Source organism: Podarcis pityusensis (assembly GCF_964106645.2).
Source record: "Podarcis pityusensis genome assembly, chromosome: 12".
NCBI lineage: Eukaryota > Metazoa > Chordata > Lepidosauria > Squamata > Lacertidae > Podarcis > Podarcis pityusensis.
The window spans coordinates 10,980,980-10,993,088 of record NC_138037.1 but is presented as its reverse complement, the minus strand read 5'-3'; the positions used below and the strand labels follow the sequence as shown (position 1 = coordinate 10,993,088).

The following is a 12,109-nucleotide window of genomic DNA, read 5'->3' as shown; positions in this document are numbered from 1 at the left end:
GTGCCGGGATAAAAATAAAAATAAAAATAATAAATAATACCCAACTTGCAGTAAATGATTTGGTGAGGGAGAATGAAAGGTAAAGTGGGCGGGGGGGGGGGGATAGACAGGATATAGGCTTCTTGATATCCTAAGCAACCTCTCCCAAGTAACAATGGGAGGTGCAAGGTAGAGGTGTGTGGTAAGATCTGGGCTAAAATGGTATTGCTCCCCCCCCCCCCATCCAAAGAATTGACAGCCGTTCATACAGTGCGTGGGCGGAATTTACAGTACGTTTGTTTCTCCCAAATAAAATCCCTGGAAGTGTCGTTTTCTCCTCGCAGAGCTACAATTCCTTCCACATTCAAGCTGCAGCCCCCTCAGATTCTTTGTGGAAAGTCGTGTGCTTTTAAATGTATGGTGAATACGCAGCCATAGTCAAGGTGGCTTAATGTGGATTAGTTAGTTTCTTCAGTACCGTTAGTGTACACGGGTTCACAAGTGAAAGGATGTATCCCTGTCCCCATGGAGCCTACAGTCTAAAATATCAACTCTTTCATGCCTGGGTTCTTAGGTTTATATATTTATTTCAGAATGTGTATTTCTCTTTACAGGGTAAACCCTTCTGAGGAGGTTCATATCAAAATGGACTATTAAAAAAAGAGAGAATTCAACATACAGTAATTTGAAAAAAAATCAGTCAAAGCTAAAAGCATAATTAAAACAGCAACAGCATTAAAATACAGACCTACACACATTAATTAAAAGCAGTGTTAATTAAAAGGTCTTCAAGAGGACCTTTTAATAGCTCTATGGGAAAGGAAACTTCATCAGAGGTAGCTTTCCTTCGCTCTGCAGCACTGTTATGACAAGTAGCATTTCATAAAATTATTCCTCTAAAAATTCTTGATTCCTGTTCTCTATGGCATTGGGTAATACCCTTTAAATGCTGTGCCCTACTTGCATTTGGAGAGGGTGGTTCTAGAAGGTAAATTCATTTCTGTTCTGTCAGTACACAGTTGTGTGAAGTAGCTATTCTGAAACAGTATGGCATTGAGGCTAGGGGTGAGTAGAACAATTACTTATCTAGTAGATCAGGGACAATCCTGCAGTCTGCCCAATAGAACAGGTTTAATCTATTTCTGCATTCTTGCCATACAGAAATTCTCCCCAAGCAATTCCCGAACGAGAATTACTTATTTCCTCCCCAAGCAATTCTCATAAATGGGAATTACCTGTTTCCATAGAATAGATATGTTTTGTGTGCACAGTCTATTCTCGTTCCATGGAATAGATTTCTCCCTCCAGCACCATTAATCCCATCAGTTAGTTGCCCTTTGGTGTCGGTTGCGTTCTAAAAGTGTTCTCTCACACAGCCATCTAAAAACTGGCTAAACAGGCAACCTGCCACATGCAACTCTGAGACCTCTGAGAACTTTTTATGTATACACAGGCCTTCCTAGGCAATATAGCTCTTCATTTGTACTTTTGTGAGAGGGGGCAGCTCATATTGAGATTGCCAAACCTAATTGTTTTTAAAAGCAACACTTCTGAGCAGTGGTGTCTGACATAATGGATTGCTATTGTGCTCTAATGAACTGTGGTATTCTGGATTAAGGGTCAGTGAGTTAAAATAAGGGACATCTGGCACCTTTACTGTTTGCCCCCTAGAGGCATTTAGAGTACCTCTGAACAGTTAGTTCTGCAGATATTCACAGTTCTCCTGAGCAGATAATCTTCTATGGACCTCCATTAAAATACTTGTTCAAAGTGCACTGTTGTGACTGCAATCTCTTCAGACAACTTCATATCCACATTTTGTTTTGGAAATTTAAGCCTCTGTAAATTTTCTACAGGCTTATTTTTTCCCAATATACTTTTGTTATAGAAGATACTATAGAGTGACTGCTATGTCATGTAAAGATGGTATAAATAACAGAAAGCTCTTAAAGGATATTTCAGCACAGAGACTCTCAAAGTCTGTTTTGTTTTGAGAAAACCTACTTAATTAGATGGACAAGTCAACATAATGCTTCTTGCATTCCCACTCATAACTGAGCTTCTTATTTAAAAGATCTTTTAACAAAGGATTCATTTTTCTTTTCAATTTTGGGTGACTCAGTTTGTTAGACTCTTAAGAGTTATAGGCAGTACAACAATCAAAAGCAGTTTTCCAGAACATATTTACAAAGAAAAAATGCTTTATAATCAACAGAGCTGTTTTTTCCCTAAGAACTTGTTCCATTTCCTCCTGTGATTAGCAGACTTTGAGGACAGTTAGTGGACTCAGGCTGCAATCCTAAACACAGTAGGATGTAGCTTTTGAGTAAATACATACAGGATTGTGCTGTCAGCAGCTTGATACGACTTTGCATTGGAAGGTTTCCTGGACCACCTCATGAATGATAGGACTGACTTTTGATCATTGCTATGTGTTGGCTTGAAACATCAACAAGACCAGTTTCTTAATGGGTCTCACTATGGAATGACTGCAGAATCACACTTTAGTGGGTAGTAGAGCTGCAAGACTCTCTTTCTGATCTAATGGTTATGTTTGCTTTTATGTATTATCTCTTTCGAGTAACTGCATCTTCAATTTAAATTAGTGCTTTAAAGATGCTAAAACACTTGGTCTAAGCTTTGACTGCATTAGGAATGTCAAAAGTGTCTTCTCTTCTTCAGCTGAGCATTTTGTGATAAAGCGGTAAATGGATACAAGAGATTATTTTTGGCCTGGCCCCCTCAAATATTTTATTGGTAGGGGGCGAAGGGACCTTGGCCCCTAGGAGTTAGCTCCTGTGGCAGGAATTGTTGTCCAGAATAAGTAGCAGAGGGCACAAGATGAGGAGGTCTTGGCTATGTTAAAAAGATTACTTGGTGCAATTGTACAAGTCTATTGTACTCAGCATATTGTACAAGTCCATTGTACTCACAATAGGTTTTTGTCACCATTTCTAATCCTGTTCAGGAGCAAGTTTCAACTTTCATCAAAAGTCAGTAGTCACATTGCTTATGCCTAGCCTTTCCCCTATTGGTTGTATGAAGAACTGTGACATTCAGGGTCAGGGCATGTACCTTGTAGCCAAATTGATGCTTCGTGTAAAATAGGTTTATTTCTAAGAGGGAGGAGAACAAAAATTGCTTGATTCCCACTTAAGATAAATTAAAACTCTGCCCTGCCACCAGTACTGTTCTGTTCACACAGATAAGTTGATGTTTGCGTTCACTCGCTCCATCTTGATTGGGGGAATTGAAATATATGATCAGATGAGATTTCTGTCCCTGAGAGGTTTGTGAGTTTTAGCTCTACAGACATCTTACAAGCAGAGCTAGCCCTTAGTTTGCGCCCCCTCCAGGAAAACACCTGCAATGTTTTCCTTTGTACAAGAGATACCGTACATCTTTTCCAGTGAAATTTTACCACTTGCTTCCATGATGCATAATCATCTCCCCAGTGGCACACAGGAGATGAGCAAGAAGAGGGTGAATTAGAGACTGCTCTGGAATAGAAGTCATGAAAATTATATCTGCTCACAGGAAGAGGAACTGCTGCCTTGATTAAATGGAACCAATACATCCAACTAGAGAGCTGCTTTCTCTCTGGCCCACCTTCCCAATAAAAATGTGGTGCTCATGTCACCCAGTAGGCAACCTGTATAAAATAATTTTATAAAGCACCATAGAGATATGATTCTGAGAATGGATTAATCTGTTTACTTGAGAATAAGGTTATTACCATACTTCATAGCTGAAAATGGTTCGGTGACAAAAGCAGTACTGTTGTTAGCAACAGCTGTACTTGTCTTAGTAAGCAATGTATTTGATTGTTTTAATTTTTATAATCATGTGAAGGAAGAATTGGGAAACTGGTTCCTGTCCTTGGTATCAGACTTTTCAGTTATTAAAAGTTGCCTTTATTAACGATTGAGCGTCCTGATATATTGGTTTGTTCGGCATGAAACTTTAATAACAGTTTGTTGTGTAGTATAGTTTGAACTTATAGTGTTAATGTGTTCTGAAATTAGTGTCTTTGCTTTCAAAGCAAATTGGACTAAAATTCAATTTGGTTGCAAAACCATTTCTAAGAATAAAACTATTAAGCATCAACTATATGCCTATCACTTCTGTTAACTGGTTGGTGCAGAGCTGTAAGTCTATCTTGGATAACTGGTTCTGCTGCAATGTTGGCTTTCATCCATTTCTCATCAGCACAGTTTTAAGAACAAGAAGCAGTAGACAATATACAAAACTGCATTTGTTCTTTGAGATATCTTTTTACACATTGGTGGCCAGGGACAAAAAGGTTTCTGACACTGAATTCTTGCTGTCAGAGCAATTTGTTTAAATCTTATATCGAAGAAAAGGAATGGGAGATGCTGACATCCTCTCCAAGTGTTGAAGTATAGTACTAGTACTGTAAGTCATTTTTGCCTTAAGCTAAAAACTTCCTCTTGTTAGAAAAACTTGCTATGAATTCTTAAGTGACAGGTGGGCTTTGTTTTCTCTGATTAATTTTTGAACATGACGGGACTGGCTTCCTTGGGGCTCGCTCCCAGGTAGAATTGTAGTGTGAGCTCTTTGCACTTGCCAATAACATCTTGAATACAAACATTAGACCTGCGCTGTAGTATCCAACTTCCAAAATTGGGTAGTTTATATGACTTAAATGGAAATAGTGGTCCTATTGTCTGATTAAGATAGTGACAGCTGCTGTTTCTCTTCCATTTTTTGCATGTCACAGTCACACTGTCCACTTATGTGAGTATGCACTCAAGTAGTAGTTCTCCTGATATCTACATTTGAGGAAACAATATTAAGGCAATACCCATTTACTGGAGGAAGTTGCACTGTATTTGTCTCATTACAGTTTGTTCTCCTGTCATGCAATATGGTTCTAATCTTTTAATGAAAAATAAAGACCAGTGATAGCAATCAATGGAATGTGAATATTTGGTGTCCCATTGCTTTTTCCAGTGTATGGGGGAAACTTCACCAGGGCTGAAGATAGTTGTATGTGTCTGGAATCCTGAAGTGTGCCTAATAATGGTTTCTGAAAAGGGGAGTGTTGTTTGTTTGCCCTTTGTAGTCTTGTTTTGTATAAAACTGCCCTTTCGTTAAAACCATCTCCTTACTTAGATGTGAGGAGCAGAGTGCTGTAGCTTCATCTTGTGTTTGCATGAGTTCTAGTCCCTTGCTTATGTCTTTCTGGTGCTGTCCTCCTATTCTACAACATGACCTGAAGGATGCTTGGCATTCATTTTAGTTTTCCATTGAGTTGGTAAGTGTGTAGAACAGCTACCATAACTTTTGACATCAGTAGGATAAGATGACAGTTACACTAGCTACTCCACCCCTACAGTCGCACTTCTGCCCATTTCTCCTTACGGTTTCATAGTTACATCAGCATCAGTACAGTGCTGATCATAAGTCACAAAGGAGTAACTGCATTACTCTATGGAGTTGTCCCAGTGTATGGAACTTGGTAGCCAGTGTGGTGTAGTGGTTAGACCGTGACTTGTGAGACCACCTATGAAACCAGTCACTATCTCTCAGCCTAACCTTCTTCACAAGGAAAACCATATATTCCACCTGGACCTCCTTAGAGGAAAGGCCACTCCCAATCCCTAAATCAAGAGTGTGGAGCCTGAAACCCTACAAACATTGCTGCAAACATTGCTACAAACATCCATCATGCCAGCCAGCATGGCCAATAATTAGGGATGATTGGAGTTGTAGTTATTCAACATCTGAAGGGCCACAGGTTCATCATTCCTAATTTAAATAGTGATTCATGCAGGCAATATGCAGTAGTGATAAGGTAACTAAACGAGATGAGATGCAAGATCTATGGTAAAGCTGCAGGGGGACAGGGACCATATTTGACTGGTGCCAAAGAGCTGAAGTGGCAAGGATTTAACCTTTTCTCCCTGTATCGTTTCCTGATTTAATTGGGGATTCATTCTGTCCAGTGGGGGACAGGAACTTGCTTTTTTCCAGGCAAGCGATGCTAATAACTGGAACGATATTGACTGGGAGAAAAGGTTGCTTTATACTGTAAGCTTTGAAAAAGATGAGTGGAGATCTGTTGACTGATCATCCATGTCTGGCTTTGCCTCTAGAATTTTGGGTTTGAGGTGGGTAACATTCCTGTTTCACTCACTAAGTTGCCTTGGCCAGTCATTGTCTCTTACCTGTACCTACCTCACAGAGCAGTTGAATAAAATAAAATGATCTCCCTCCCCATGCAGTCTCCTGAGCTTTGATGGAGGTATACAAATGGAATACTTTCTTCCAGCCTGTTTTCATGGTATTTCTAGTCTTAATGAGTAACCAGTGACAAGTCATTGAATCTTCATTTATGGATTAATGCAAACAACAATTGCTGTAATGTTGCCCTGATTTATACTTTGGATTATATATAAACTCTTCACTTCATTGGTGTATTAACTAATGTTTATGTAAATGTGTCCATACTGTTGACTACACAACTTACCATAATTGCTTTTGCAGAAGAAAACAGAAAAGGCATGCATTACATGGCTTGACTAAATCCAAGTTCTACTGTACCTAATTACTTGCAGCACAGTCTGTCATTTATACATGCTTCTTGAAATACTGATAATTAATCAAGCATGGTGTTTGAACACCGAGCGGTATAAAAATGTTTTAATTAAAAATAAAGGTGTTTCTCAGTTTATTTTTTCTCTTTTCATCACTACAAGGCAAATGGATGGGAGAAATAGCACTGGTGTGGAAATGACTTATCTGAATTTCACAACAAGTACTTCAGCACAACCCCTGGTATACCATGTGTATCAGTTTTTAGAGCGTAACTGATTGTAACTTTTAGCTCTGTAGAATTATTAAATGTCTTGCAGTAGGAAGGGAACAGTAACAGTTTCTTAAAGATGTCTCATTTTTACTTTCTGCATATTGTCAGTATTGGGCAGTTGAATTCCTGTCTGGAGGAAATCAGTATTTGATTTCAGTTGAAATGCTTGTTCTTCTATTGGTTCCTCTAAGTCCTCTAAAACATCCTCCTTGCAGATAGATACATAAGTATATCATATATGACATATATGAGAAAGGGAATGTTGAGTTACAAAGGGGTTTTACAAAAAAATATTCTGTTTGACCCATATAGTAGGAGTACTTGGGATTATCAGATGGAAGATTTTTGTTGGGCGTGATTTTTATGTAGTGTAAGTAGTGGTTAAACGCCAGAAATTTTGATAATGAGAGTATAGGTGTTGTTTGTAACCATATGAAAATAGAAGTTGCAAATTAAATAAATTGGCATTTGTTAAACGTGGCTACAGTATTTCAAAAAAGATCAGATTTTGAAGGAGCAAGTGGAGGGAAGAGATAGCTGTTCTTTGGGTCATTAATAGCAAAACAATATTTAAGTAGCACTGAGCCAAAAATGCCTTCCCACTTCAAAAGCCATGAAAGTGGGTCAGCGTTTTTGGCTTGGTTCTAAACAAATGGATGCAGATTTACGATTGTAAGTAGTGGAAGCAGCAGCAGTAGCCTTCGCGGGGAGTTTTTAAAATAATTGTTCTGCCACTAGCTGCTGTACTACTCTGAATGATGATGCGTCAGGATATAGCATTGTTCTAGAGGTAGTGCCCCCCCCCCCCCGCTGTATATCTTCCTGCAACAATTCCTCTGGAACAGTACTGCATCCAACTCCTTAAAAATAATCCTTTATCATTCTCTTCAAAAATGTTTAGAAGAGCTAGTTGTGTGGTGGGTGTTATGTTACAATTTGAAAGTGTGCTAATCTCTTTAAACACAGAGAGCCAGAATTTTTATATTTTTCTACAATCCCTCCAGAGATGTTTTAAGTACACACTATCTGGCATCCCCTCCTACAATATGGTGATACTGTATAATTTATACCGGAGAACCTCTGTACCATTTTAAGTGCTATTTCCTAGTCACTAACTGAGATGGACCATGGGGATTTGTTCCATCTTGCCTGCCATTCCTGTTCCTCCAGCTTCAAATCCAGTTCTTGCTCCAACATTATTTTAAGGCCTTCTGTGCCGTTCACTTGTGATTTCAGTAAGCTACTGGATAGTCTAAAATCAAACCCTTAATATTACTACTGCAGTGTTTCACCACACCTTCAAACTCTGAAAGTTTACATGTTACTGCCTCTCTAATACCTTTAGAGAAAAGTAGAGATCTGCCTCCACAGAAGCCATGGTACATGTAGTTTTTGTAGACTTTCATTAAGTTTGTCCTCCAATATGGGAACACAAAAAAGTAAAACATTCTCTTACAGTCCACAACCATCTTATATCGTAAGTTTAATTTTTGTGATAAAAGAGGGGATGGAGCACCAAATAAATTAAAGGGGAAAGGGCTGCAGCAAGTACAGCCACCTTTCTAAGCCAATAGTGGACTGCAGTTTGGAGAAAATTGGTGTGTATATGTGGGTTGTTTTGAAATTTATTATTGGAGTCCAAAAAGGCATGAAAGGGAAGACCCTATATCTGTTCAGATTGCATACAAACCCATTGTTTGTCTGTATCATCCATGATCATTGAAATAGCATGGTGAAGCTGATTTGCCAGGTAGTACAATTCAGGATTCTCACGAATCAGAAGGTTGGTGGTTCGAATCCCCGCGACGGGGTGAGCTCCCGTTGTTTGGTCCCAGCTCTTGCCCACCTAGCAGTTTGAAAGCCCATCAAAGTGCAAGTAGATAAATAGGTACCGCTCCGGCGGGAAGGTAAATGGTGTTTCAGTGCGCTGCTCTGGTTTCGCCAGAAGCGGCTTACTCATGCTGGCCACATCACCCTGAAGCTGTCTGCGGACAAACACCAGCTCCCTCGGCCTATAGAGCGAGATGAACGCCGCAACCCCAGTCATCTACAACTGGACCTAACGGTCAGGAGTACCTTTACCTTTACAATTCAGGATTCTCCAGCCCCACTCATGATAGGCCACATAAAGAAACTTCTCTACATGGATTTTACATTCTTCAAAAGTAAAATAATTCCATTTATGTTGCCGTAGACATAATTGTACAGGCGATATTCATACTAGAAGAGCTTGAAAGGGGTATGTTAACTTGGGAAGAGTTACCATTTTTATTACCACTAATCTATCTAGTATTGTAAAGGTTTATTTTCTCCAGTGTTTAAATATTGTGGTTAATAGTGTGCCAGAGCCAACCATAGTTGACTTTAAGCAGTCTGTTCAAATTTATAGTGATAAATATACCTAGATATTTCAGTTTCACATAATACATTTTAATATTCAGTAAACTCTTGACTGATTTTTGTGTGTGAGGAGGGATATGAAAACATTGCCTCAATTTTTTGGAAATACACACCCTCTGACAGAGGCAAAGTTGGTTAAGTTATTGTATTGCTTGAGCTGTTTCCATGGATTTCGATGTACCGTATTTTTCGCCCTATAGGACGCACTTTTTCCCCTCCAAAAATGAAGGGGAAATGTGTGTGCGTCCTATGGGGCGAATGCAGGCTTTCGCCGAAGCCTGGAGAGCGAGAGGCGTCGGTGCGCACAGACACCTCTCACTCTCCAGGCTCCACGAAGCTACCCGCAAACCTTGCGCACCCGGGGGAGTTCCCCTGGGCGCGCAAGGCTTGCAGGCGGCAGCCTGCAGCGCGGAGCATGGGGCGCCCTCCTGAGGATGCCCCGTGCTTCACGCAGGTGTCGGCAAGCCTTGTGCACCGGGGGGAACTCCCCCCCCCGGGCGCGCAAGGCTTGCGGGCGGCAGCCTGGAGCACGGGGCGCCCTCCGGAGGACGCCCCGTGCTTTGCGCAGGTGTCCGCAGCCTGCCGCCCGGCGCGTGGGGCGCCCTGAAGCAGAGCGCCCCTTGTGCCGGGCAGACATCGGCCAGCCCCACAAGCTCGGGGGACAGCGGGGAGGTGCAGCGCCGCCATCCCACTGTTCCCTGACCTGGTTTTGGGGGGGGGGGAAATAAAGGAAATTTTTTCCCCCTTTATTTCCCCCCCAAAAAGTAGGTGCATCCTATGGGACGGAGCGTCCTATGGGACGAAAAATACGGTAGTTAGGATAATATCATCCATGTACTTTCTGAAGATACAGTATCTTCGTTTAATATTTACCCCTGAAATGTCTGCCGAGGTCCAGATTCTAATAGCAAAAGGAAGTGATGCCTTGTAATCCAGGACTTGAGCAGATCTGGCACTGAAGTGGCTGCTGCTGTAACTATATCCATATGAAAGATGCAGCCTCTTCCAACTGCATTTAGATTATCCACTTCCCAGAGCCTGCTAAACAATGCAGGGCATTGCAGGGAAGTTCAGCCGTAATAGCAAAAGGTTCTAGTCCCTAGTGTTAGAATAAGTAAAAATTATAATAAAGGACACCCTTGCTTTGTCCCACATTTAATATCTATACTGTTGGAGTTCAGATGATTAATATGTATGATGGCTTTAGATTAAGAATCAATATTGATTTTATGTAGTACACGGTTAGTCAGAAATATTGTGCAGTAGGATTCCACCTGCAACGGATCTTTATATGGCTGGGTGTAGCCACAATTTTAGATTCCAGCCATATCTGTGGAAGGGAGCCCCTCCCAGATATTGACTAACTTGGCCATATCTAGAAGCAAACTGAAAAGGTTTTCCAGAATAAATAAAATATTCACAAATGTATTGAAAGGCAATTGCCAGTGTGGTGATTCCTGAATTACCTGATGTGATGGTGGAGAAATAGTTTAATAACGGAATTATTCTAAGCTTACCGTATTTTTCGCTCTATAGGACGCACTTTTTCCCCTTCAAAAATGAAGGGGAAATGTGTGTGCGTCCTATGGAGCGAAGATGCCATAGCCCCGCGACCCTCTCCCGGCTGGAGAGGTGACGCGCGGCTATGGCAGGAGCCTCTATAGCCGCACGTCACCTCCCCAGCCGGGAGAGCGCGCGCGAGGCTAAAGAAGCCCCCCGTGACCCTCTCCCGGCTGGAGAGGTGACGCGCGGCTATGGCAGGAGCCTCTATAGCCGCGCGTCACCTCCCCAGCCGGGAGAGCGCGCGGGGGGCTAAAGAAGCCATAGCCCTGCGACCCTCTCCCGGCTGGAGAGGTGACGCGCGGCTATGGCAGGAGCCTCTCCGCTGCGCCTTTCCGCTGCTCCCTGACCTGCTCTTTGGGGATGGTGGTGGGCTTCCCCCCGCCAGCCCCAAAGAGCAGGTCGAAAGGAACCTGAAGCCTGGAGAGCGAGAGGGGTCAGTGCACACCGACCCCTCTCACTCTCCAGGCTTCCAAGGTAGCCGCCTGAACGCACCTTAAACGGCACCTTGTTTTAGAGCGGGAAAACAAGAGGGGGAAAGTTCTCCCCCTCTCTGTGCAGCGCCTCCTGCTGCTCCCCCCTCTAAAACAAAGTGCATCCTATTGTCCTGTGTGTCCTATGGTGCGAAAAATACGGTAATTTGTAACCTTGTGACTTACTTTGTAAGCCACCTGAAGATGATTTAAAGCATGATAGAAATGGGTAATTCTAACAATGGCTGACAGTTAACTTATATTGTCTCAAAGCATAGTGAAGTGGCTCCATCTCAACTCGCCCATTCTGGAGGAACCTTTGTGTGGCACGTTGGCATCCTCTAGATAGAAGCCACTCATATTTTTTGCTCTCCTTGTTCTGCATTGCCGCCCCAAAACTGCAACAGCAATCTGATTTGGGACTTAATGCCATGAATATTTAAACACTAGGTTTTAAATATCGGTGCTGATTCAGGTGTAACATTAGGGCCTCTTTATGTATCATTTTTTCCAACATGGCAAGAATTGTGCAACATGAAACCAGAGGTGCAAATCATAGCAAAGCTGAGGGAACCTTCAGGCAGGTTTTTATCACACTGGGAGTCCACTTGGGCTGTTTATGTGCCTAGTAGTCTGCTCTGAATTCTTATTCATGTATGAAGTACATGGTTCTGATTACCGTATTTTTCGTCCCATAGGACGCTCCGTCCCATAGGACGCACCTAATTTCCCTTTAAAAAATTTCCTTTATTTCCCCTCCAAAACCAGGTCGGGGAACAGCGGGATGGCAGCGCTGCACCTCCCCCCTGTCCCCCGAGCTTGTGGGGCTGGCCGATGTCTGCCCGGCGCACGGGGCGCTCTGCTT

The 12,109-nt window shown here is 42.1% G+C and overlaps 1 protein-coding gene across 1 annotated transcript in view; it reads left to right on the top strand.

The window, feature by feature from the left end:
- Nucleotides 1-12,109, top strand: part of PRKAG2 (protein kinase AMP-activated non-catalytic subunit gamma 2) — a 208,106-nt gene that overhangs the window by 171,197 nt on the left and 24,800 nt on the right. The window lies entirely within an intron of this gene.